General features: G+C 40.9%; 1 protein-coding gene across 4 annotated transcripts in view; it reads left to right on the forward strand.

The window, feature by feature from the left end:
• Positions 1-2770: 2770 nt before the first annotated feature.
• The window catches only part of SGMS2 (sphingomyelin synthase 2), a 39526-nt gene continuing 17289 nt past the window's right edge, over positions 2771-25007 (forward strand). Inside the window, exon 1 of one of the 4 annotated variants that reach the window (XM_071555975.1) lies at positions 2771-2861. The gene's annotated coding sequence lies outside the window, so the exon portion shown is untranslated. The other 3 variants (XM_071555977.1, XM_071555974.1, XM_071555976.1) reach the window with 3 other exon arrangements.

Genomic DNA, 25007 nt, shown 5'->3' on the forward strand with positions numbered 1-25007 from the left:
TAGCAAAATTTCATTTGAGACTGTTTTGTATGTCTTCTGTATTTTTCCTCAAACTTTTTTAAACTCTTGGAGAAATAGGAATGGGATTATATTAAGATCTTAGTTAATAGAGGAGTATCACTACTTACAAACAAACAAACAAACAAATCTACCAAAAGCAGCAAATTTTTGGTGTTGAGTGTATAACTTCATTAAACCTTACTTTTTTCGTTGCTGATCTTTTTATTTAAAAGGAGAAAATGCATCTCCTGTTACGCTACGCAGAAAGAAAACAAAAGGAAATGGCCTCAAGTTGCACCAGAGGAGGTTTAGATTAGATACCAGGAAATAAAAAATCGTGAAAATGGTTGGAAAAGCCTTGGAACAGACTGCCCAGGGAAGTGGTGGAGTCACCATCTCTAGAAGTGTTCAAAAATGTGTGGATATAGCACTTGAGGACTTGATTTAATGGTGAGCATGATGGTGGTGCTAGGTGAATAGTTGGACTTCATGGTCCTGAATGTCTTTTCCAACTTCAGCGATTCTATGATTCTCTTTTGGAAGGGTAAGTAGATAAGCAGCTAGGACAGAGGGATCCTTTTCTCCTTTCTGTCCTTTATCCACCTTTTATCGACATTGTCATTTCCCCTCTTCTGAAGCTTCTTGCTTCTCCTGCTACCAGAAACAGGTCAGCAGATAAGATAGGAGGTTACCCTAGTATGATAGATCTGTCCATATGTTTCATACTGAATTTACATTCAGATGATAACAGCTGTCACTTTTTTTTTTAAGTAGGCCACCTGTCCCTTCTGCAATTGTGTCAGCTGCTTAGGTTTAAAAATAATTTTTGCTAAAAAAAAGTCTTCATACTAATAGAATCCTAAAATGCAAGATAATGAGATAAAAATTACATTGCTCATAAACTTCAATAAAGAGGGGTAAATCTTAGCAGTTTTGTATGCTCATTCACGTTCCAGTCTCACTTCCTTTTCCCTCTATTTTTTTCTCCTTTCCCAGTTGAATAAGATAAAATTCTCCTTCATAGAAAAAGCAGAGATGTGTAGAGACAAATAGAGATCATCTAGCAACATTTTTACAGTTGTTCAGTTACTGTTAGTTTGCATTACAATTAGGGCTCTTTGTTTTGCTTTAGTGGCGAAAAGCCCTATAAGCCTTTTGTTGAAGGGGATGTTGTCTAGCAGTCAGAGGTGTAGCCCAACTATTGTTTCAGAATATGGGCCAGCTGCAAAGAAAGCCAAAGGCCAAGAAATTAAAAGGAAGCTACATAGGAAAGATGGGATCAGAGAAGTTAGAAAAACTATTCAGGAGCATGAAGAAAAGACAGAGTAGATAGGCTGAGTAGCAAAGAAAATGGGTCACTTCGCCTGTCATTTGACTTCATGACAATTGTTACAGCACAGCAGTCTTCTCTTAATTTTCATGCACTTAATATCGTATCTAGAAATCCTTATGATGTTGCAAAAAAGACTTAATAAGCCTTTTTAGCTGTCTGGCATCATTCTTCTATCTTCTAGTTGTTTCCAAAAATGTAACCTCTTTTTCTAAAGAGGTTGAGAATATTTGCTATACTTCTGCTTGATGCAGTTTCCTAGAATCACCTTGCTTCCATGTAGAGATGATAAACTAGAAGTTATTTTTATTGTTTCCTGATTTCCAGTTTACCCCCCATGCCCCCTGCCCAGTAAGCACCTGCACTATTTATTCTGAAGCCTTGTTTCATACAAGAGAAGCATTTATTCAAATGCCACTGTTGTGTGTAGAAAGCACTCTGAAGCCACAGGCAGTGATTCTGGATGTATATATTTTTAGATAGAAAATCAATTTTGGGCTATAGTAATAAGAAAAGTTGGTTTAAGGAAACTGAACCCGATCTTTTATTTCACGGCTTCTAAAGCATGTCTGATTCCAGATAGTTTGAGTACTAAAAGAATTACCAAAATCAAACAATAAAACAGACCTCCACCCCATCCTGTTCCTAATTCCATTAAGAAAATATTCTTTACTGTGTGGGTGGTGAGGCACTGGAACAGGTTGCCCAGGGAAGTTGTGGATGCCCCATCTCTGGAAGTGTTCAAGGCCAGGCTGGATGGAGCTTTGAGCAACCTGGTCTAGTGCAAGGTGCCCCTGCCCACAGCAGGGGGGTCAGAACTGAGTGATCTTCAAGGTTCCTTTCCAACCCAAACCATTCTATGATTCTATGATCCCACAATAGTATCCAAAAGAAAAAAATAGGATAACTTTGTGATACAGCTTTTTCTGCTTATGTAAGTGAAATATTGAGGGAAAAGTACAAAGTTTGTTTTAACTTTCTGCTTTGTAAAAAAAAAGCAACCAAACTCTGTAGTCTAAATGTTTTCCTCTTTCCCCTGAGCTTTAGCAAGGAGTGTAATTCCACAAAGCTTCAGGTTTGTGTTTTGTTCTTTGTTTGGGGTTTTTTTTCCTGAAACTATCCAGGGCTGTTCTCAATAACACATAAGTCTTTGGAAAAAGTTTGAAAAACTTAGTATCTCTGCCTAGCTGCTGATTGTGAAAACAACTAATATAGCAATTTTTGAGGAATGTAAACTGTATAAAGCACCAAGGTTAGACAACAGTCACAGGTCTGTGAGTCTCGTAAGTTGAAAGAGCCTGGCTGGAGCATCCTCTGCCCCGCCTCGGAACTGCCCGGGCCGTGCCAGGCTAGACCCGCGGTACCTGCGGGGCGGCCCCCGGGCCGGATCCCGCTGCCATTGGCCCGCACCGCTTCCCGCCTCCTTTGAAAGCTGGGGCAGGGCGGGCAGCAGCGGCGCCTCGGCAGTCAGTCGGGCAGCGGGGCCGGGCAGGCCGGGAAGGGAGCGCAGCGACAGCGCAGGAGGCCGCAGGTAACCCCGGGCAGCCGGCCGGACTTGTCTCCCAGGGATTTCCTAGCGGCATCGAGGTGGGCTCGGCTGAGCTGAGTTGAACTGAGTGAGCTTCACTGAGCTTTCATTGCTCCTGGGTTCTTTGTATAACGTGGTAACGCTAAAAGAAGTTTGTGTGCTTAGTGTGGCAGTGCTTGTCTTGACAGCTTTGTGCTTTATAGTAAGTAGTAGTCTTCTTTTCCTTTTGGCTGTCTGTTTGGGTTCAGCTGCCACCGGCCTGTCAAGGTGGGCTTGTTCCCTGAGCGGCTCAACCGCTGGCTGGGCGAGCTGTGGGGATTTATAAAGGTGTTTCTTAAGGCCCCCAGTCCTGCAGTGGTAGGGCACTACTGTGTACTTTGGAGCTGCTGCTTATGAAGTAATGATGGAAAAACTTGCCTTACAGTTTCTTTTGTGGCTTATCTTTTCATCCACTTGTTCACTTGCCAACAATAGTGACATTAATGATAAGACTACAAGGAAAGCTTTTTTTTCCTTGTTCTGAAGTCCTCAATGATGAAAAAGAGCTACTGAATGATTGAAATAATAATCTGGAGACATAGAATTTGTTATCAATGAAATGCATTTAATTCTAGAATTGCAGAACTTATTTTTTTCAGTGTTGCTAAATATTTTGAGTGTACACTAATGAAGAATCTATGATTTAATATTCTGCCTACACTGGGCTTTAGTGTGTTTTATTCTCTCATAATTGGATGGCAATAACAAAACACTTTGGAGTTACTTCATCTGCTTTAAGGTAGGAGTATCAACTAGCACCTTCATAGATATAATAGGGCTGCTGCGAGAACCAGGATACAGAATATCATGTTAGACCTGAATAGAAGCAGCTTGCAGGATTGCTCTGATTTATATGCTACTTGGAGAAAAAAGAAGTAAGAATTATGAGGGACTGTAATATGGAAGTGTGTGGTACACTTCAGTATGAAATACCTACATATGTTTTCATGTGCCCTTAACAGAGCTGTAATAAAGCCTGCAAATATGTGTGAGCTCCTCAGAATGTGTGTGCTTATCCAACTTACTAGTTCTGAAACTACTTAGGCTGAGCAGAAGTACATGGTTTTTCTCTATCAAATTTCTGCACAGATGTCTGCTATGGCTTGGCTACACAAATAGGCTTTTTTTTTTGAACTACTGTTTATCTATAAACTGTAAAGTCAGCTTAAACTAGAAACTTCTATATGGTTCTTGTTTCCTCTCCCCCTCAAGCCCCATCTTGCAGCTTCAGTTCTCCCATGGCAGAACTAAGCAGGATTCTCATGGTAACTGCTTTTGAAAACTGCCTGGGTGTCTCTTTGGAAATAGTCAGAATTTTAATGCACAGGCTGGCTGTGTTCGTTTATAGAAATACTGTTTCCAATAATATCCCTGCTGATCTCATAAAAGGGGGAAAAAGTAAACAGTAATGAAAAAGATGCTGGGTTTGTTCCAACTGAAAGGAACAGTAATTCTTTTCCCCCTTCAAAACTCTTCTTCTCTACTCTCCCATCTGCCTCCCTGGGAGGTGAGGGGGAATATGGCTTTATATAAGTCTCCCCGTGGAATTATATTTATGTGTGAGAGGGTTTTTTTCCTCATAAAAAAGTTACCGTTGTGCAAGTCACATGTTCTCTCTAATTCTTGTTTGAAAAGGATCTTGTGAAGTTACTCTAAAGATCAAGAGATGTGCTGCTAATTCCTCTGACAAGTTTTGTAACTTCACAAATATTCCACTTGCTTTCAAAAGTTTGTTGTTATGCAGGACTTGCAAACAGTAGTTGTCAGATGAGCTGAAAACACTCTCATGCGAGCTGCTCCTCACAAATGCTCCTCTGAGCTCAGTGGGAACTCTTGTGACCAAGTTCTACACTTCTGCAGGCCATCTGCAGGGATGGGCTGAAGGTGAGGTGTAAAGTGCTGCCTTGAACAAAGTGAGTTAATGTGTGAAGGTCATTGGGAATAGTATTTAAAAGTAACAACAGTGTTTCAGATTACTGTCATTTTTCCAAATTATTTAAATAGAAAAGTAAAGTTTCCCATCTTTCCGTTTAACTTTCCTTAAATTGCTTTTTTAATTAAGAAAAATAGAGGGGTCTCTGTTTAGCCTTTGCTATATGTATATTTGCCTGTAGGTATTTTTTTATTCTGATTACTTGTTCTACTCTTCAGCTGTTACTCTGATAGTTTTTATCCTCTGTATAACATCTTGAAGTGAGGCATAATTCTGCAAGGCTTGTATGCGATTAAGTGTATGCAATATGTAGATATCTGTGTAACCAGTTAAAAGCAAGCACCTTGCCCAGGGTTTTTTTCAGGTTTGGTTTTAAATGACCTAGCTATGAGAATTGAGGGGGGGTGGTGGGTCATCACAGTGGCAGTAAAGAGCCTTGTGAGGTTCCAACAGGGTTTCTGATTCAGCACTAGGGGTGTATATGTCCATTTACCTAGCAACAGGAACAGCAGTAACCTAGATTAATTGTTTATCTGGCTCTAACAGTGTTTGCATTAACCCTGCAAAAGATAAAACTTAGAAATCCTGGCATCCTGTCGGTACCAGTGCTCTGCCTGTCGCTGTCGGATCAGGGTAGTTCCCCTGTCCCACAGAACTCCGAGAGTGCAGAAAATTTTTCCACCCAGTGCTAGAATAAAGCATATTCTCCCTTCCCTTCCCCCAAGCTTTTGTGGAAAAAAACAAAGTGTGAGCAACCCAAGCAGAATAGCCAATAGCTGGGTGGAGGGGGCTTTCCAGGGGTGTGACGAATGGAGTGTCAGGTGCTTCCCTGGAATCCGGGGCTGTGTGCGAGGCGGCCGCGCTGTCCTGTGCCCGCTCGGTGACTGCAGGGCAGGACAGGTGTGTATCGGCCAAAGCGAGTTTCGGTGAGGAAGATGAGTTGACACCTTCTTCCCTCCCTCCCCTCGCCGATCACGTGTTTGTTACATTGGAAAACTCCAAACAAAATCTGACTGCTACGTAATGATGAGGGAAAACTCTTTTAAAAACAAAAGAGGGAGGAGAAAAGAAATACCCTCCACCCTTCCCCAAAAAGCCAACAAAACCCCCACACAAATCCGAACAAAACGAAAACCAAAGGGAAGCCAAATCCAAAGAAGGGATTTGAGAAGCAGGGGGTTCCAGCGACAGTCATCGTCATGGGAGCCCGGAGTTCGGGGAATCCAATTCCCCGGCCAGGCGGGAAGCCCGTCCCTGCGGCGGCGCCTGGCTCTGGCCTGGCTGCGGAGCGGCCCCCGCACCTGCCGCTGAGCTGGCTGCGGGGGCGGGCGGCGCCGCTCTCGTAACCAGCGTTTTGTGGGGGCAGCGCAGGTCTCGGTGTCCCGGTTGGCGAGCTGACCTGGCCCTTGCCTGTTGGCAGCGGGGCTGAGCCGCCCCTGGGCCAGGGGTGCGTGGCGTGGCAGGGCAGGGGGGCGGCGGGCGGCGGATGCCTGGGCGGGCAGGGCAGGGGATGCCCGGGTCGGGGGGCAGCGGTTCCCTTACCCTCCACACCCGCCCCCCGCGCCGATCCCCGTAGAGGCCCCACGGCCGCGGGGCGGGCGGGGGATGCCCGGGCCGGGGGGGCAACGGCCCCCTTACCCTCCCCCCCTTCCCCCGAGCCCCGCAGAGCCCCCACGGCCGCGGGCCGGGCAGGGGGGCAGCGGGCGGGGGATGCCCGCTCCGGGGGGGCAGCGGCCCCCTTACCGCCCCCCCCCCGATCCCCGCCGAGCCCCCGCGGGCGGGGCGGCCCCGGCGGGCGGGGGCGGCGGGCGGCGCGCGCGCAGAGGCGCGGGGCGGGGGGGCCGGAGCGTGCGGGCGGGCGGGGCTGCTCGGGCGGGCGGGGGCTCGGAGAGGTCCGGCCGGTTGGTCCGGCCCGGCCCCAGCGGCGGCAGCGGCAGCGCCGGGGTGAGTCAGTGTTTGGAAATGGAGGGGGCGGGCGTGCGTGTAACAGAATGAATGATGTCAGGGAGCACCGCGGCGAGCATGAGGCTCGCGGCAAACACGGCCGCAGCCCCAGCCCCGAGTCAGCGGTGCCCCCGGCGCCCCCCGGCCCGCAGCCGCCCTCCGGCGGGGCAGCGCTGCCAGCCGCGCCGCACTGAGGCGGCAGGAAACCGCGCCGAGAAGTGTCGCCTCCGCTGACGCCCTCAAAGCCGGTCCCTTTCGCCAGGAGCGAGAAGAGGCTGAGGCCGGGAGAGGAGCGAATTGCAGGGAAAGGTAGAGATTGTGGCAAACTTTCTAGCTGCTTCTGCGTGCTGCTGCCTCAGTGGTGGGAGTGTCTGTCCATAAGGAACTGCAAAGCCCAAACCTAAGAGCCCTGAGGCTCAAAAAAAGACTTCCAGCTGCCTTTGGAGGAGGAACTGCCAGCAGTGCGAGCTGAGTAGGTAAGTTGGGAACGGCACAGGTGGATTAAAAGCGCGGCGTACCACAGATACGCTCGAGAGAGCTGTTCCCACGGAAGACCTCTACGTGTGAACTGGACAGACTGGGAATAACAGTCCTATACTCGTGGTCTTTTCCATTGCTAGAGTATGTCTGTTTTACCAGTGAAACAGTCTTATTTTTAGCCTTGAAGAGACCCCTCTGACTAGGGAGGGCACCTGCGTTTTGATTTCTCTTGAAAATATGCGGTTTACAGAACATATGTAATTTAGTAGTAAAATTGTACGTTCTTGATATGGGCAATATGTGCATACCACTTAGAGCAGTACCAGATACCTACTTGGACAGAAGGAGCCTTCAAAATGTGTGACTTCAGCTCAGGAAGATAATAGTATTAAAAGGATCGTGATGGTGTAAAGGTGTTTTGCTGTACGTTTTTGGTTTTTTCTTGAATGTCTGTTCCTTGGAAGCCTCTCTTCCTAAGTGCAGCTAAACTAAATTTCCTGACTTAGAGGCAGAGTACATTTCTACTAACATGGTTTCTGGCTTAAATTTAGCTCAAAATCCTTGTAGAAAGTAGTTAATGCATAATCTTCTGGCAAGATAATATAGGATAAAATGTAGACTAGGCTACGTTGAGTACATTAATCTGTACTCAGTTTAATCCATTTCTAACAATTTTATTTCATTTGAAGACCTTAGAAAATAAAAACATCTGTCTATCCTCAAGCCACTTAACAGCTGTTAATTTATACACAGTTAGTTATACAAGTGAATAGTTCTGTAGACATATTAGCATAAGCTGAGCAGGTGAGTGATACTTCATCGGAGACACCAGGCCTTAGAAGAGTTTTGGCAACTTCCCTCTAAGCCTTGTTTATTAAATAGTTTGCCCCAAACTTACTTGCTTTTTTTTAAAATCATATTTCATGAAATTGCTTAGGTATGGTATTATTTGACCTGGCAGGCTTTTTGAGACTATATAGCCCTAGATACTTTGTGAAATCACTAACTTTTATTCTTTATTTACCCTAATTTTAATGATTTAGGACTTAATTTACTAGAAAGATTTACTAGGCTTTCTTGCATGTTTTTTTTCATTTAGATTGGGGTTTTTTCCAAATCAATTATCACATTTTACTGAAAAACATATACTTGTGTATGTCCTTCAGAAAAATACTCAAGTCTACCTTGTGTAGTATGTGCTGTCTCGAAGGGTATTTGTAAAAGTCAGAGTGGTGGTAAGGAGAAACTTTAGGATGAAAAATCTTAGAGGACAATAATAGCATGGCAGATAAAGGCCCTTAATGAAGTTGATTTCTGTGCTGTCCTTGAAGTGAACTTTTACAATGGAGAAATGAGAACTTGAAGAGAACAAAGATGGATTTTTTTTTTAACTCTTGGGTTGGTAATCTGAATCCAGAATGACTCTACCCCTGAATTTTAAATACTGAGCCATGGTTGGCATGTTGATAAGCATCTGTTCTTCTGCATCATAAAAGTGTGTTGTAATTGTAATATTGTAAGACATAATTAATTCTAAATTTAATGTTTTAAGTAGACATCGGAAGTATTATATCTGGGATGCAGTATTGTGAAAAGCTTAATATTTCCTTATCAATTTAAAAAACTCCAACCCACACTTATACCTTCCTGTCTCTGGAAGAGCTGAATAAGAGACTTAATCTCAAGTATTTTTAATTCTAAAAAGAGTTCTGTATTTATAATGTATTAGTATGCCAAGTAAAAATATGAAGACTGAAGAGTAGTGTATTGATTTTTAAGGATTAACTAAATAAATATCAAAACAAGTGATGGATTTAAGAAATTAGCAGTCTTAAGGACCAGAAAATATAAAAGAAGGATGTTTAAGAAATAGCTCATTACAGTCAAGTCTTCTGGTATAGAAATGGACTTTGAAGTTACAGATACTTGTAATAAAATTGGATACATCTTCTGTTTGCTTTTTTCCCCTAATTTTGATGGGCTGTTGGCCTACAATGTTATTTGATACTATTTGTGGAGACTGGACAATACAGACGCTGTGACATATTATTTAGTATGGATATGAGATTGCAGTAGTCCAAACAGATGCTGGGAAGATTAATGTAACACTGGGGCCACTGTCTTCAGAGATCTCTCTCTGCTGGGAGGATTGTTTGTACCATGGACACCACTGTCCCCAAAGATGCTGTGGACACTAAGGATGTCAGGCATCCAGGCACCGCTGTCCCAGCAGATGCTGAAGGCGTTAAGAGCTGCTAATGGGAAAGTTTTATGTAACACAGATAGCTCTGTCTTGTCTGGAATAGACTTGGTTTGAAAGCTATTTCTTAACTATACTGAAACCTTCTGTTCTAGTGAGGCTCTAGAACGTTAATAACCACAGGTCTCTCCTGTATGAGTATGTTTGCTTACTATCACTGTTTCTCTTCCCCAGAACAGATCTTGTGAGAATATGGGTAATATGAGGAATAAAGTACTTCTTACCATTATAATTAGTTTTGGAAGTCTTACTTTATAGCTGTTGATAGGAATTTAATAGGACCAACCTGTAATACTAAAATTAAATCAGCTTTAGGGAAACCTCTTACTCACTTAGCTAACACGTATGCAGTATCTGTAATACGAGGGGACTACTGTGCCTTGAGGTCATGCTTGTGGTTGCTGAGTGAAACTTCCTGCCTCGCTGTGTGGTAAGTGGGTCCTCTTGTTTGCAATCTGATGGCATGAAAAATTCTGAAGCCTTTTGTGCAGATAAATAGTTTGTCAGTATCTGAAGCTATTGCGTTAATCCTTGTAAAGAGAATGGTTCTTATTGAAACAGTGTTCAGGTCTAGATCCTCAAAGAAAATAGTTCTTGGGCATGATTACTCAAGAAAGCTTTAACTGCATTCACTCTGACAAGAGAATTTTACAGCAAAAAAAGCATGTATTCAATATTTCACTATTTAATTTGCAGATAGTACATTTTCTCAAATGTATAACCCTAGAATGGAAGAACATCCTGTCCATTTGAAGGTGTGTGAACAAAAAAGCGGGTGTCTTGCTGTCACTTAACCTCCTCAGGTGGTGCAGGTATATAAATGCAACTGCTGTGTATAAATTTCTAGGACATCCCACTTATTCTTTATAAAGCTCGTCAATAAAAGTGAAATTGCTGCTACCAGTGCACCTGTGAGAGTTCCAGATTCCGAGCTTTGAGGCTCCACGTTGCAATATCTTCCTGAGTTCATAGAGGTGTTTTAGAGTTTGTATCTTCTGCTTTCTTCTGTAGTCTTCTGTTTTCCTTTTCTTTATATGTGGAGACTTCCTTAGGCTGAACCTTACTAGAATCCTGTGAAGTGCAGTAAGCTTTACATTAAGCTTTGCAGTGTTTTTGTGTGCCTGTGGTTTCTGATGCAAAGTAGATTAGGGTTTTACACCTGTTCTTCCTTGAGGAAATGCTGAGCCTCCTGGGTGCAGCACTAAATGTTTTGAAAAGTCGCAAGAGTGAATTTTTAAGTACTTATATGGATTAAATCCATGCTAGTAAAAAATTCCAAAATTAGTATGTTTATTCAGCTTTTGGTTTTATGTGAGTTCTGATAGCAAAGTGTTATTGTTGGCTAAAAACTTACTGGAGTTCACATTTGTAGAGTGTAACTCAGAAGGGGTCAGGTTGGTTTTTCTTTTGCTTGATCATAGATCAATGATGTTCATGCCTCTAATACTAACACTTAAATTTGGCTGGTTTTCTTTTAAAAATCTCAGTTAACTATAAAATAAATGGGAGTTTAACCCTATGAGAATGCAGAAATCTGTTGAGCGTCAAAAAACAAGCCTCTGGCAGAGTCTGTCTAGAACCTGGATCTTGTAAGATCCAGCTTAAAGGCCCAAGGGCAATGCTTTACCTTCCTTGTAGTATTAATACAAATGTTTTGGCATATTACTTCCCGAATATAGCTTTAATAGAACACTTGTATCTGTAGAAGTCCTTTATTAAGAAGTCACCTGCTCTCATGGTGTGCTTTTTCATGTTGAAATATGTTTGCATTTCTTAATTTTTCTCTTTAGAGGTTGTAATCTGCTTTAGCCTCCTAAGATCTCAAACTGTTGTGTGATGAGTGCTGAATGACTTCTCACACTTAGTTTCAGTCATGTGAAATGTACATAACAGTGACAAAATGTTTACTTACGCACACACCCAAGTTCCTGCTTATGTTCAGTCTGGTGCTGGGCAGTTGGTTAGTGGAGCAGAGTTAAATAAGCAGTTTCCAGACTTTTTTCCAGTTTCAGCCATGAATATGCTATGTTTTATCCAAGAAACTGAATTCAACTCTATATGCTCCATTTAAGATTCTGAATTACTGCTAAATCAGAAGTAATGAGGCAGTCTCCTTATTTAGGTGACATAATTTGCTAAAGAGAAGCAGCAGCTGTAGAGAAGGTTGTGCCTCATAGTCATTAATTCTGTCTTTCTCTTGCGGGGCTCAGTATAATCCTATAGCTTGTTGATAGTTCTGGAGTTCTGGTACACTTCTACAGTAATTACAGGTTGTTTTTTTTTATTTCCCCTGCATCAGCCTTGCAGATGGGAAAGGCTACTTGCTGTCTGTGGATGCTTTATAAGGGTGCCAAATGCCACTGCCCTGTCTTGATTCGAGACTGAACACAGATTATATTGAAGCAAACTGTTCTCATCAGTACAGTTGCCTCACAAGGACATTTTAAAAGCTGGAATGCGGTGTTACTGTCTTAACAGTGCTAAAACGACACAATGTAGGATTCTGTTTCATCCTTTGCCAGTTATTCTGGTTCAAATTTATGTATTATAATTTCAGTAAAGAACTCAAAGCATTTAAACTGAAATTCTCAAAGCATTTTGTTTTGATTGGGTTTTTTTGTGTAATACTGAGAGAAATTAGTTGTTATGATTCTACTTTGATTAGTTCATACTGTTAGTTTTTCTGGTAACTGTCTGTTTCAGGAGTGTATATAAACTATCAGTATGTTGTAGTTTAAAAAGTTAGCTCATGTTAGTTCAGCTTCTGTGTATTAGGAGCCTGACCAAAGTCCTGGAAAAGCCTGTGTTTTTTCCTGTTTTCATAATTCTGTATTAATCGGTAAGGATGAAATGTAAAAGTTTCTTACAGTGGCAGTCTCAGAAACATGGGCTTGCCTTCATTTGACTTTTGCTCAGATTTTGTATGTTTGAGTGTCATGTGACAAGAATTCTGCCATTCCACCTTAGTCGTGCAGAGGCTCTTCTAACTATGTAACAAGGTCCACTTACTACACTTGCTTACGCTGCAGTGCATCTGAAGTGCAGATGCTCAATCTGCTGTGTTTTTCAGAGAATTGTTGGCAAATTGTTTTGAAAACATTGTTTTGCAGGCAGGTACGGGGAGTGATTTTAAAATTTTTGGGAAAAAACCAGTTAACTCCTCTGGACGTGGAAAACGTGCCAGAAAGCGATAGGTGGTCCTCCAAAGTGGAGCTGTGTTTATTTCTGTCCTGTGAGAACTGGCGTTGACTGAAACAGTTTGAATCTTGTATTGACTATTAAAAGTGCTTGTGCACTAAAATAGAATAAACAACTCTCTTCACTGTTTGCTTTCCTAGAAATATGTTAACTTTCGTGATGGGCTTCAGTCTTGAGAGGAAGGGCTGTGGCATCCTGTATGGCTCTGAAGCAAGAAGTATTGAAGGCATTGCTCCTTCCAAGGTGCCATAGGGAATTTGGAAGTTAATTTGGAAGTTTAATATTAAGACAACTTACCAAAGAGTTGTCTGTCCACTGCAGTGGCTGCATCCTGAATTTTCAGACTATTCAGAATTCATCTTAGCAATATTTACCACCCTGAAACTGAATGCTACACATGCTGTGTAGCTGAATGTCAAATGCTCTCCAGTGAGGAAAGGGGTTTTTTGTTTGTCCTTTTTTTGTGTTTCGTGGTAACCATGATGATGAGCTTCCTCTATGCAGGTATTGGGGAAAAAAAAGCTTAGCTATTTTCAGATGTGCAAGCAGGCATAAAAGTATTATGGTAAGTAGTCTGTTCATCTGTGTGGAACAGATAGACTATGTGAAGTAGGGTGGAGTAATATCTATCTTTGTGGTAAAATTCGGGAACTTGTACTGACTTTTGAAAGTTAGTAAGATGAATGAAATAAATCTCAGCCTAGCAATCATAGAACAAGGCACAGTACCTGTCAAATAGCAAAGCTCAAGTAGTTTAGCTAAATTTTGGCTCTGCCAAAAATAAGTACTTACACTTCTTGCTCTAATAGTGTTTTTCTTGTGTTTGGGGGTTTTTTTTAAGCATAATTCCACAGATTGTAAGCAGTTTGCTTTCCTGTGGACACAACTTTCTAGTCACTGGGCAGTCTGAACAAGGTAAGTAGCTTCCTGGCTTAGTTTTACTACTGAGGGTGAATGTTCCCATAAGCATTTTCTGGTTTGGTTTTTTTCCTTAATTTGGACTAAGAAAACATATATAAGCTCTTAAACATCATACAATTTGACTAAACACTTTTTAGCCTTTTTACGTTTTTGGACCTCAGCACTGAGGAACTGAAGTTAAAATGTGACACTGTTCCCCTTCAAAGGCCTGGAGGGCAGAGTGGCAGGAGAGCAGAAGGTCGCTATTCTGTTGTGATGTATGAAGGGCAAATGCTGGGACCACGTCCTTTTGCCTTACCCACATCTTTTTTTGAGTGTTCATGCATTTGTGCTTTCTTCCCATTTTCACTCTGCATCCTGTTATAGCGGAGTCAGACACAAAGCCTTTAGCACTGCAGGCCTTTCTAGAATGTGTGTTGAGGGCAACACAGTCAAAATTTGACTGTCATGTGTGTAACATGCAGAAAAAGTTCTTTCTTATCAAAGTCTGTATTGTGATTACAGAGATGGCTACAAAGAGGAGTATTGTACTTAGGCCTCCATAATTTGCCCCAAAAAGCACCATCTTGATTCATCTTTCATGACACTTGCAGTTGTGTAAAAGCTGCTTCTGATTTTAATGGTTTGTATTAGTAGGTGTTGGACTGATACAACACAACTTATGGTTTGGTCCTGCATTGCTGAGAGTGTAACATGGAAAGTGCTGCTGTGTGACTTTGTAGTGATATTCTGTGGTGCTTTCAATTAGAATCAAAAGGCTTTTTAAACTGCAGAACATACTGTTTTTGTTGTCTGTTTGTAATAGTGTTATTCAGTGGAGTAAAAGACAGTGGATAGAAAATATTATTTAAGGTGGCTTTTTTCTCTTGTTGCTGTTATGACTGTTTAAAGCACTTTCTGCACCTCTTATGTCCTCTTTTCAGGAGTTATGTAGGTCTAGGACCATTCATAGATTGAGTTAAGGAGCAAAGGCAGCCTCTGCTTTTTTCTTTTTTGTCACTCCATAATTCCAGACATATGAATTGGAAGTGCATGCCCATCTAGAAAGCCCTGTCCACTTTCTTAGTTTATAATTTGGGCATTGTTTGAACTAAGTGGCTGCTGCAAGTCAGTTTGGGGAATTGAGGGCCTGTAGACTAGATGTATCCATCAACTGACCTATACCATGGCTCAACAGGACCTTCTTCCTGTGGATATCAAGGCACCAAAACTAGTAAATGAGTTTTGGGCTCAGGCTTCGTGTACAGCCTGATGTAACTTAAATCTGGCCTCAGCTGAAAGGACCTTTGTCTCTGTTTGCCCCTTATCCAGGCAGCACCTACAGAGTGCTTGCCCATGAGGTGTGTGCAGATAACCAAGCTGCATTTCAAGTAGATCTTCGTGCTGGTACATGTCACAGAACATGTAGCCTCTTACGTGACAGTGCTCTAGAGAAAGTCTGTCTGTGTATGATGAGTACCCTCTTATGCTGTTCTGCCTCCTCTATGTGTGATGAAACTGTTCCCTAGTTTTTGGTTTGGTTCCGGTAGGGTTTTTTTGTTTGGTGTTTGTCGGGTTTCTTTTTTTTATAATTGCCTGCTGTGAAGTCTGCAGATTAACTCAAATGTTGAGGGTTAGTGGCAACTCAAGTTCTTCCTGGAAAGTGTCTCAATACCTGTGCATGAATATTCATTGTTCTGATGTCTGAATATGCTTAAGAAACTTAACAGAGAGTTTTTACGTTGAGCACTTCAAGTGACTGCCCTGACTGATTCCTTGCAGAGTAAGAGATGGCAATTTGTGCTGTTGCCACATAGAAGCAGAGTTGCAAAAGTGTCAATTCTGTCTAAATCTGTTTCATAAATCTTACTGTCTGGCATGAGGAAACTTTGGGAAGCAGAGAGCTTTCTGTGAATAGTCCTTTTTAGACCAGGGTAACTACTCAGTTGCAAGTGAATTGTTAGAATTGAATACGTTAACTGAGTGTGTGCTTCAGTAAAGCTGTCCTAGGAATGTAGGAAGAAACGTTTTTGACTTTGGCAGATACCTTTATACAGAAGATGGAGTCCTCTTCTGCTTATGACCCACACATCTGGGTATTCCATACTTAAGGCAGCTCACAATGTGCATTATCTTAAAAGGTAATCAGATTTGCTCAGAGGCTGGACCTGATTTTGGAACTGACTTGTTTACCAGTCTTTGCTGGAATGTTACTACTGTGTTGAAAACCTATTTCTTTTGTGTTCTTTGTTTTGGGTGAGAGATGGAGCTGATTGGGGAGGTTCCAGGCATAATACAATATACCTGCTTTAGAGCATAAATTTTGCTTCCTGAAGGTCTTACAAATTGAGTTAGAATTTCATAGTTTCTTATGCTAGAACAGCATTTTCCATTCCTTGTGACAAAGACTTTTTTTGGACAGCTTTTTAACTTTTTAAAAGCTAAAGTATTAGGAAGGGGAAAAATAGATTTGCTCTGGGACTCCTGGGATGACTTTTCCAGTTGAATACTTCATGTTCTCCTTACACTTTTGTACTTGATCACATGGATTTTGTTGATTCACCACTTATTACTGTACACCATGGTTACTTAGCACACATTCACAATATTACTGCTCTCAGTGAGTCTAGAGATGACTGACTTTATTCTCTTAAGCAGTTTCGTCAGCTGCAGTTTTGAATGGGGAACAGTTTATAGAATCTGTTTGTCATTGTGTAGTTAGTTTTTCCACATTTCATCTGGTCTACATGACACCTCTCTGTCCTCCCTTTCTTTTTCCATATTTGTGTGGATATGGATGTCGGCTGGACATGGGATGAGAATGTCATGAAATGCTTTTTGAAACACTTCTATAAAATGCTTTCTATTTTAAAATAAGCAATAGAGTTCCAGGACCTCCCATTAATATGTAAACAAGAATTATGAAATATGTTTGGAAATAGCTTTTTCCAAATGTTCTTTTGAAAACATCTTATTTGATCACACATTCTTTTCTTCCTCTGCTGCCAAGGTTTTCATGGCCAGTAAGACAAAGCTCAGAAGTGAACTTGGGTTCTACCTTGTGGGTTTTTTTTACTGTGGAAATACTCCTGACTCAAAATTTAATGTGACAGTGTTACTTAAAAAAAGAAATGGAAAATAAACAATGTTTAGCTGCAGCACGGGGTGTAACTGAGATAAATGCCATTTAGCAGGCAGTTTGATTGGCCAGCTTGTATTTTCACATTACATTCAGGCTTGATTAGTTTGAGTGAACTCATACACTTCTAAAGGTAACAGGTTCAGTGATGACCAGGAGCCTCCCTGCATGAAAGGCAGCTGATGGACCGGAGGTATGTGATGCATTGTAATGTAAATAATTCTCTGTAGATTGAGAGTAACCTCAGTACGTTTCACACCAGGTTTTACCAATTGGTAGGGTTAGATCTGTTTAACTCTGGTGATTGTTAATTTCATTTGAACTTTAGTTACGCTGTGTGTGTGGATAAGGTATTGCAAAGCAGTTGTCTGATGTTATAATGAGAGAATCGAATGATGGCTTTTTAGGAGCAATGCTGGAGATGCTACTCAGCTCTTTTCTTGCAGAAATAGTTTTAATCTTGCAGGTCTAGTAAGTGGGAATTTAAGCATCACTAAGTTCCTTCTTTAAATCCTTTCTGACTAATTTGGAACTTTATATCCTTTTTAAGAGCTTTAAAAAAAGCAATAAAATTCTGAAACTGTTAGGTGAAAAAGAAAAGGAAAATAAATGAAAGCGTTGGTGTGAGTGGTGAAAGACACTGTGGTGAGACTCATGAGCAGCCGCTGTAAAGGAATTCACTATTGCAGTGGTGTTCAGTGCAGGGTTGTTCTTACCAGAGGCTGCCGTTTAGCAGGGAATAATGAAGAGAGGCTTGAATTATTTTGGAGATGTTTAGGTAGGTTCTAAAACAAATTAGAGTGCTGTGGGTAAAATACACATTAAAATAGTATTCTTAGCCTCTTTTTCTAATCTATAGGGTGAGGCTGAAATAGAGGTAGCAAATGTCTAATGTATTACAGAAAGACTTTGGATGATAATTATAATTATTTTCTACTGCTGTCCCACTGTTATCATCCTCTTGGAAAATTTATTTAACAATGATCCCTGTGTTGTGGGGAGATAACGTGCCAGGCAGAAGTGATTGTACTGGGGAAAGGAGTGTTCTGTTCCTTAGTCTGTGGCAGAAACAAAAATGAAGAAGGAAGTGTTGAAGTGCATAGTACTGAAGTGTTTAGTATTTAAAGTTACAGTGTCTTCCCTAATAAGTTAAATAATATAAAAAGGAATTTTTTTTTCTTCTCAGCATAATGTGGAAAGTATTTTCTTCTATTAATAGAAAATCTTGAGCTAATGGAATACTTGAACAAGTTTAAGGAAGACCATGGGACTGCACTGGAAGCTTAGGTTGTGATGCCCTTTTTTTTATTAACTGTATAGTGCTTAAAGTTGATGCGCAGAACTTCAGTGAAAAATCCAGTTACAGACAGGAAGCTTGACAGAATTTTGGTTAATGCAATACTGGAAGAAGAGAGTATATTGTAAAGGCTTTTGTGGTGTTCTTACTCCCTCTGTAAAGATCTGTAGATTGATCATGGTAGTTGCTGAATTTGCTTAGTAGTCATAACTTCTTGGTGTTAGAATTAAATTTACCTGATTTTTAATTCTGAAAGAGTGGCAACAAAAGCCGGGGGTGGGGGTGAGCAAGTGGGAGGGAAACATCTAGTGTGTGAGCTGGATGTAGATTTGTGTGTCTGGGGCTGTAAACAAACAGCTTGAAAGAATGATCTGTGTATTCCCATCCCTTTTTGACTGCGCGTGCTGATTGTGATATGAGAGCCTTACACTGGTGCTGCTTGGTGGTTCTTGTGCTTACGAACTAGTGGTTGTGGCAAGAAGGCAGAGGGAAGACTGAAATGGGGACAAGATCATGTTTCCTGATGAGTTTTAATTAATTTGTGTTTACTGTCAGTGATAGATGTGTTATGTCTGAATCATCCATCTTGACTAATATGCATGAAGCTTTCCAGGCAACTACGTCAGAGTTGAGCAAGCTGAAAGCTATCTGAGTTTTTAGGGGGAGGAGAGGAGAAGCCATTCAGTGCTTCTTTCCTGACCTGTTTTGACAGTGTACAATGTGCTTGACTCTTATGTCTTACCCACAACACCAACACTAGATCAGGATACTCTCAGACAAAGGTGTGTGTAGATGTAGAGTGTTTCTGAAAGGGGATGTCAAGTGTTGCTGCTGTGTGGAGAGACACAATTGTAATGTGCCACTTGAACTGAGGGATATGAGAAACCAGTTCATAGTATGATACCAATCAGTTTTAAATATGCCCTTTCCTAAGAATTCATGTGGGATCTTTCTGCTGTCACTAGATTAGGATTTCAGTTAATGATTGTCTTTTTAGTGAATTATGCCTTGCAAAGTCTGTTTCAGGCTTTCATTAAATGTGAGTTATGAGGTATGAGTTGCTGTGTATTCCTCAGAGCTAAAATAGCTTTTCTCTGGGTTGTGCGACTTGTGCATATATTTCTTATTACTGCTAATATTGTAAAATGCTCTGCAGATTTAAGCAGTTACTGTCCTCACTTTAAATTTCTAAGTAGAGTGTTTTTTTGCTGCAGGAAGTACACCAGAATGTTCTCATAAATGTGACCCCTTATTTTGGAGTTGGCACTGCTCCTTTTTGGAAATAGCAGATGGGAAAAATTTGACAGGCATTATCTTAATAATTGCCCGAATAGTTTTAGGATGTATGGCTGATAAATTTATGGAATATGTAACTTCCTTTTCTAGCTGCCTGATGGCTGATAAACAGTAGCAGAGTCACTTTAAAGCACACATTAGTCACTGTGGTTCCTCACCCCCCTGTACTGAAAGTGGTGACTAATCTCTAGGTCTGACTTTCCATTAAGAGTAACCTTTAGCCTTGGTAACCAGGTGGAGGAGTTCACAAAACAGTGTAAAACATTCCTGTGTTCTGTGCTGGGTCTCCCCACCTCACAGCCAGTGTCTGCAGCTTCCATTGAAAGAGATGGGAGACATCAGATGCACTGCTGGGCTCTCAACCCTTTAGACCTGACTGTCTCTTTGAGAAGGATCTTTGGGTGGTGGCTCTTCAACAGTGTCTGTAAAGCTGTACCAGAATGGAAGCAATTAGCAGTGAGATGCCAGCATGCCACATAAAGGCCTCATCCAGAGGTTTATTTTGGCACTCTTGGGCAGTATTTTGCCTGATGAGCCTGAGGCAGCATAATGACTTACACACTTTGTACTGTGTTTATAATAGTCTTTTCTAACACATAGAAAAAGGTCAGAAGCCCACTGGTTTTTGCAATGTTACAAAATATGCAATGATGGAGCAACTTTTTTACCTTTGTTCAAAAGCTGCTGATTCAGAGCTTAAGTCTGACTTTGGGTTTAGCAGACTTTTCTATGCAGATCTGAAATACTGAAACAATCTCATTTTGGAGAGTATGGGTTAAGTAGGAAGAAGACTTAATCTTATTTTTCTGGAGTGGAGAAGGAAGTCATTAGGTTCTTGGAAGAAGGTCAGTATTTCCCTCTGCTCTGTTGAAAAGAGATTTAGCAATGTGACAGTGCAGGCAGCCAACACTGTCCTGAGCTATATTTAATAGGAGCATAGCCATTAGTTACAGGGAAGTGATTACTCCTCTCTGCTCAGTCGTCCTTAGCTGTATCTAGAATATTGTATCTCGTTTTGGGTCCTTAATCCAGAAAAAACATAAACTGGCAGTAAGCCCAGCAGAGGGACCATCAGCAGGCTGGAGCACAGGCCCTGTAAGGGAGGTTTGGGAGAGCCTGGGTTGTTTCAGCCTGAAGAGCAGGCTCAGGGGGACCTGATGGCCATCAGGAACACCAGGGCCAGGCTCTTCACAGTGGTGGGAAGAGATGGAAAGGCTGCAACTTGTAAGAAGTAGATACAAAACCAGTAGATTTAATAAAAAATAAAAAACAAACCCCAAAAATCAACCCAAAACAGACAAACAAAAAGCCTAGAATAACCCCCCCATAAGACAACTAAAATCATCCTTCAGCTTTCTCTGTGAGAACAACCTTGCAGTGGAACAGGCTGCCTGGGAAGGTTGTGAATGTTTTGTAGGCATTAAAAGTACAGCTGGACTGAAGCCCTGAGCAACCCAGCGTGAGTCATTGCTGGTCCTGGCCAGAGGCCCAGAGACCTCCTGAGAGTTCTTCTAACCTGAATTATTCTGCTCATTCTTCTGGTTCTACAGACACCACCAACCATTCTCAAAAACTTTGTTTTAGAAGACTGTTAATCTGCAAATAAAACTGACTTTGTTTATGCCATACACATGTGGATTATTTCCAGAATGAGTTGCCATAGCATTAAAAGATACCAAATGTTTGCCATTCGACAGCTATTGTGAGCTTAGTTCTTAAAAGATAAAGTGATAACCACAAGGAAAATCTAAGCCTGTCATGGTGGCAAGATTTGAAGTACGTTTAAAGGGCATCAGACTCTTAGTTACCAAAGATCCTTGGAGTCTGAGGACCAAACAGTTGAAGAGTTTGAAGATGCTTTCATGCAATTAAGGCAAACATACTGAGCAGTGTTCAAAATTATAAGAGCTCAAAGATTTTTTTTTCCTTGCTTGCTGAGGCGGTTACTGGGGTCAGGTTGGGTGGGGCTTCGAGCACTCAGTCAAGTGGAATGTGTCCCTACCCATGGCAGGAGGGTTGGTACTGGGTGATCTTGAACATCCCTTTCAACCCAAACATTTGTGTGGTGCTGAGTGTGGGGATTTTTGTGCTTTTTGGGATATCCTGTTTCAGAAACCTGTCATTGCTGTGGAACACTGAACACTGAGTTGCTGGGAAAATGGAAGCTAATATACTTTTTACTATTAAGAGATAGAAAGAAATAGAATTCCACAGGACTGGTAAAACTTGGCTTGTACAAAGAGATAACGTGTAACCTTGAAGCTTTCCTCTGTCTAGGTAAGTGTGGGGATTTAGTCCTTAAGGCACCTTCTGTTGGTGCATCAGTAACCCTAAATGAGAGAACTGCAAAATCCTGTTATTGAGATAGAGGGGGTAATTGCTCTACTTCCACTGCTGGCAAGTATGTTATACATGATAAGTAGTTAATGCTTTTTGTAAACATTAACATTTATTGCAAGTGATATTGTGATGGTAAGTCTCAGCTCTGAGGGCATTTGAATGAACGGTACTTCTCTAATAAATCTTTATCTTACAATTCTTTAGCATCATGTGAGCAAGAAATGTGTTGGCAGCTTATTACAGATAAACTTGTAACTTTTAGGTAAAATGCATGTATTTATATATTGTAAGAGTAAATAATTGTACTGCTCAAAGATGAACATAGCTCTGAAAATATTTTTACTGTAGGGAAATAGAAATTATAAGTAAACCTATTAAACTCAGTTCTGTTTCTGCATATGTGAATATACTTAACTGAGATCTGGTTTAGGAGTTGTCTTTTTGGGGTTTTGGGTGGTGATGTGTGTTTTGGTTGGATTTTGTTTCAGTTTCTCTTTTTCTCCTTGTGGTCTACGTGCTGTGAGGGGTACATATGGCTTGGGAGAAGGGATGCCTTAATTAACTGAGACCCAGAATGTTTTGACAAATAAAAGTTAGAGAAACTCCTAAAAGGAAGTTTTTATTTATTGCTGTTTAGGTGACAGGAATGTTCTACTTTTTTAGTTCTGGTCCCATAAGTAGTCCTGAAAATCTGACTGAAGAAAATACAAGCCAGCTGACTTGTTTCCCAATAATTGCGATATAAATTAAAAAAATACTCAAATGCTTTCTCATGAAATCTCAAATTGTACTTTATTTACAGACACTTCTTCTGCAGCTAACAAGAATATATTAGAACTGTATCAAATGTTTGATCTAACCTTAAAAAAAGTGAATGAGGTCTGAAAATTGTGCTGCTTAGAAGTCTTTTCCATCTTGTATGTGCAATTGTAGTTTTCTTTAATGTCAGAATAGATCAGTGTTACTGTTTTGGATACTCTTGTTTCAATAGGATTAGAACAGCAGATTAAGAACTGTTTATTTGCAATGTCTGTGCAGATTGTGACTATTCAGTCCTTCATAAACTATGGAAATTAAAATATTTTGAGAAATGTTAATATTCCTAATACTGGTTGAGAAGCACCAGTTGTGAGCTCACTTTATGTGAAAATGACCTTTACGTGAAAATCTGATGACTAACAAGCTAAATAAAACTCCTTGTTATTCTTTAGTTCTGGCATAAAGAGCCAAATGTAGATGTGCTTTCTTGTGCTTGTCTCAAAGCTGTGCCCCCCACAACTGTTTTCCTTCGAATGACAGTCAAATGGGAATACAGAAAACTGAAGCAGCTCTTTGCACAGGAGCAAGTGGGAGCTCAGGATGGAAAGTCAGGACCCTTGATCTTTGAGCATTTTTTTGAATTCTTAAAATTTGAAATACGTTGTTCCTTGAGGCCATTACAAATTCTGCTGTAAAACTGCTGGTTAAGAAACTCTGCTTCTTGATGAGGTAAACTCTATTTTTAGAAGGTATGGAAGTGGTCCAGAAAGAGAACTTGTTCCTGAAACCTGAGGAATTTATCCTTTTGGGTTACTTGGCCAATTTTGTGTGATTTTGAGACTTCCCCAGTAGCTCTTCCATATTTTAGAGCAATTTCATTTGGTTTTTAGACCCCAGACATTAGCAAGATGGCCAGACTAAACTTCCTGGTTACTGAAGAATTCTAAGGCCATCCCTCCTCCCAGGCACTTTGTGGGCATCTTGGTTTGTTACGGAAGTGTTTGACATTTGACAAAAGAATCAAATGGATATTTACCTTAAGTAACATAAGGGTAACATGAAGCTAAAGGGACTACACCTTATTACTGGTGTGTGAATGGATATGTGAATTGGGGGTGGGAACTTGGCAGAAAAACGTGTGTATTTCTGTGGAGCTCCTTTCACAGCCAGCAGCAAAGGATGATCAAGCTGTTGATGCTCTGTATCCCCCACTTCTCTGGGCAGTCGGATTGGCAGCAAGGGACTGAAAGCTTTAGGCAGTGTGATCTTTGTCTTTTTCATCAATAGAGTTGCTAATTTCTTTTAGAATATGAGAAAAAACAGGTTGAAAAGGTACTATAAAGGGAAGCATTTACATGCTTACAGATCAGATGATATGTAGCACCTTGAACTACCAATGTAAACAAACTTTTGACCACAGTATGCACTCTGCTTGAAATAATCTTGATGAGTCATCAGGAGTGGTAGATCAATATGCCTTACAATCCTTTTAAAATACCAGGAAGGAACACAATTTTCCCCTGCAAGCTGTAGCTATAATTGTTTTGCTTAATAAGTTTTGTCAAAACATGAATAGCACTCTACTTTTTAGGTTCTTGGCTTGTGGTTCATCTCCACTTCAAATGTTTTTTTGATCTTTAAGACTTACTTGGATGTCATTAAACATCTGAAAATAAAATCTTCCTTTTACTTATGTCACTAGTGGTGTTAGGTATTTATTGGAAAGAGAAGGAAATAAGAGAAGGTTACTACTTATTGTGATGCTTTCAGTGAATGCATTGTTCTAATAATGTTTCAACTATGCAGAGTATAAAACTTACCAAGTTTTGCTGATCTCTGCCTCAGAGACCACTCTATGTAACATGATGTTGAGAAGTAGGGCCTTGGTTTAGTAGGTGAGTACCAAAACATAAGAAATTACATTTTTTGGTTTGGGGTTTTTTTTTATGTATACTGTTGCCTAAGTGTTCTGTCCAAGCTTAACTTTAGTAGACAGAGGTTATAGAAGAGTATGTTAGGAAGGACTTGTGAGAGCTAAAATGCTGGTCTACTACAGTTTGAAATAGACTATTTCTTTTGCAGATACTTTAAAAGAATATTTTTAGCTGTAGGAAGCATCAGAGAGGTCATTGCCTGGCTGCTGGGTTAAACGTCCCCTTCTCTTAGACATGCAGAGCTCCCAGCATAGTTGCTGAAAGGGAGAAAGTGTGTCCAAATTCACCCCTCATTTTCTTGGGTTTTCATTGTTTGGGTGTGTTGTGTGTACAACTTTCTTAGACTTGTTGAGCAGGAATTTTGAAAAGGTCAAGTAATGACAGTGGATTTCAGAAACACTGCTGAGGGGTAAATTTAGAAATATTTCTTGGCTATTTTAGTATTATATGTATGATTCACCCATATTTGGGATCTGCTTCCACCCCTTCTGTCTATCAGTGTAAGAGGAGCAGCTGGGAAATCAGTGGGGTTTACATGCTGACCATGTTAAATGTCTTCTCTGTTTTAGGAGATGAGGCAGGAGGGACCAAAACACAGTCTTTCCAGGCTGTTTTGGTTTTAGGTTGTCC

Source organism: Pithys albifrons, chromosome 5 (genome assembly GCF_047495875.1).
Source record: "Pithys albifrons albifrons isolate INPA30051 chromosome 5, PitAlb_v1, whole genome shotgun sequence".
In the NCBI taxonomy this organism is placed as follows: domain Eukaryota; kingdom Metazoa; phylum Chordata; class Aves; order Passeriformes; family Thamnophilidae; genus Pithys; species Pithys albifrons.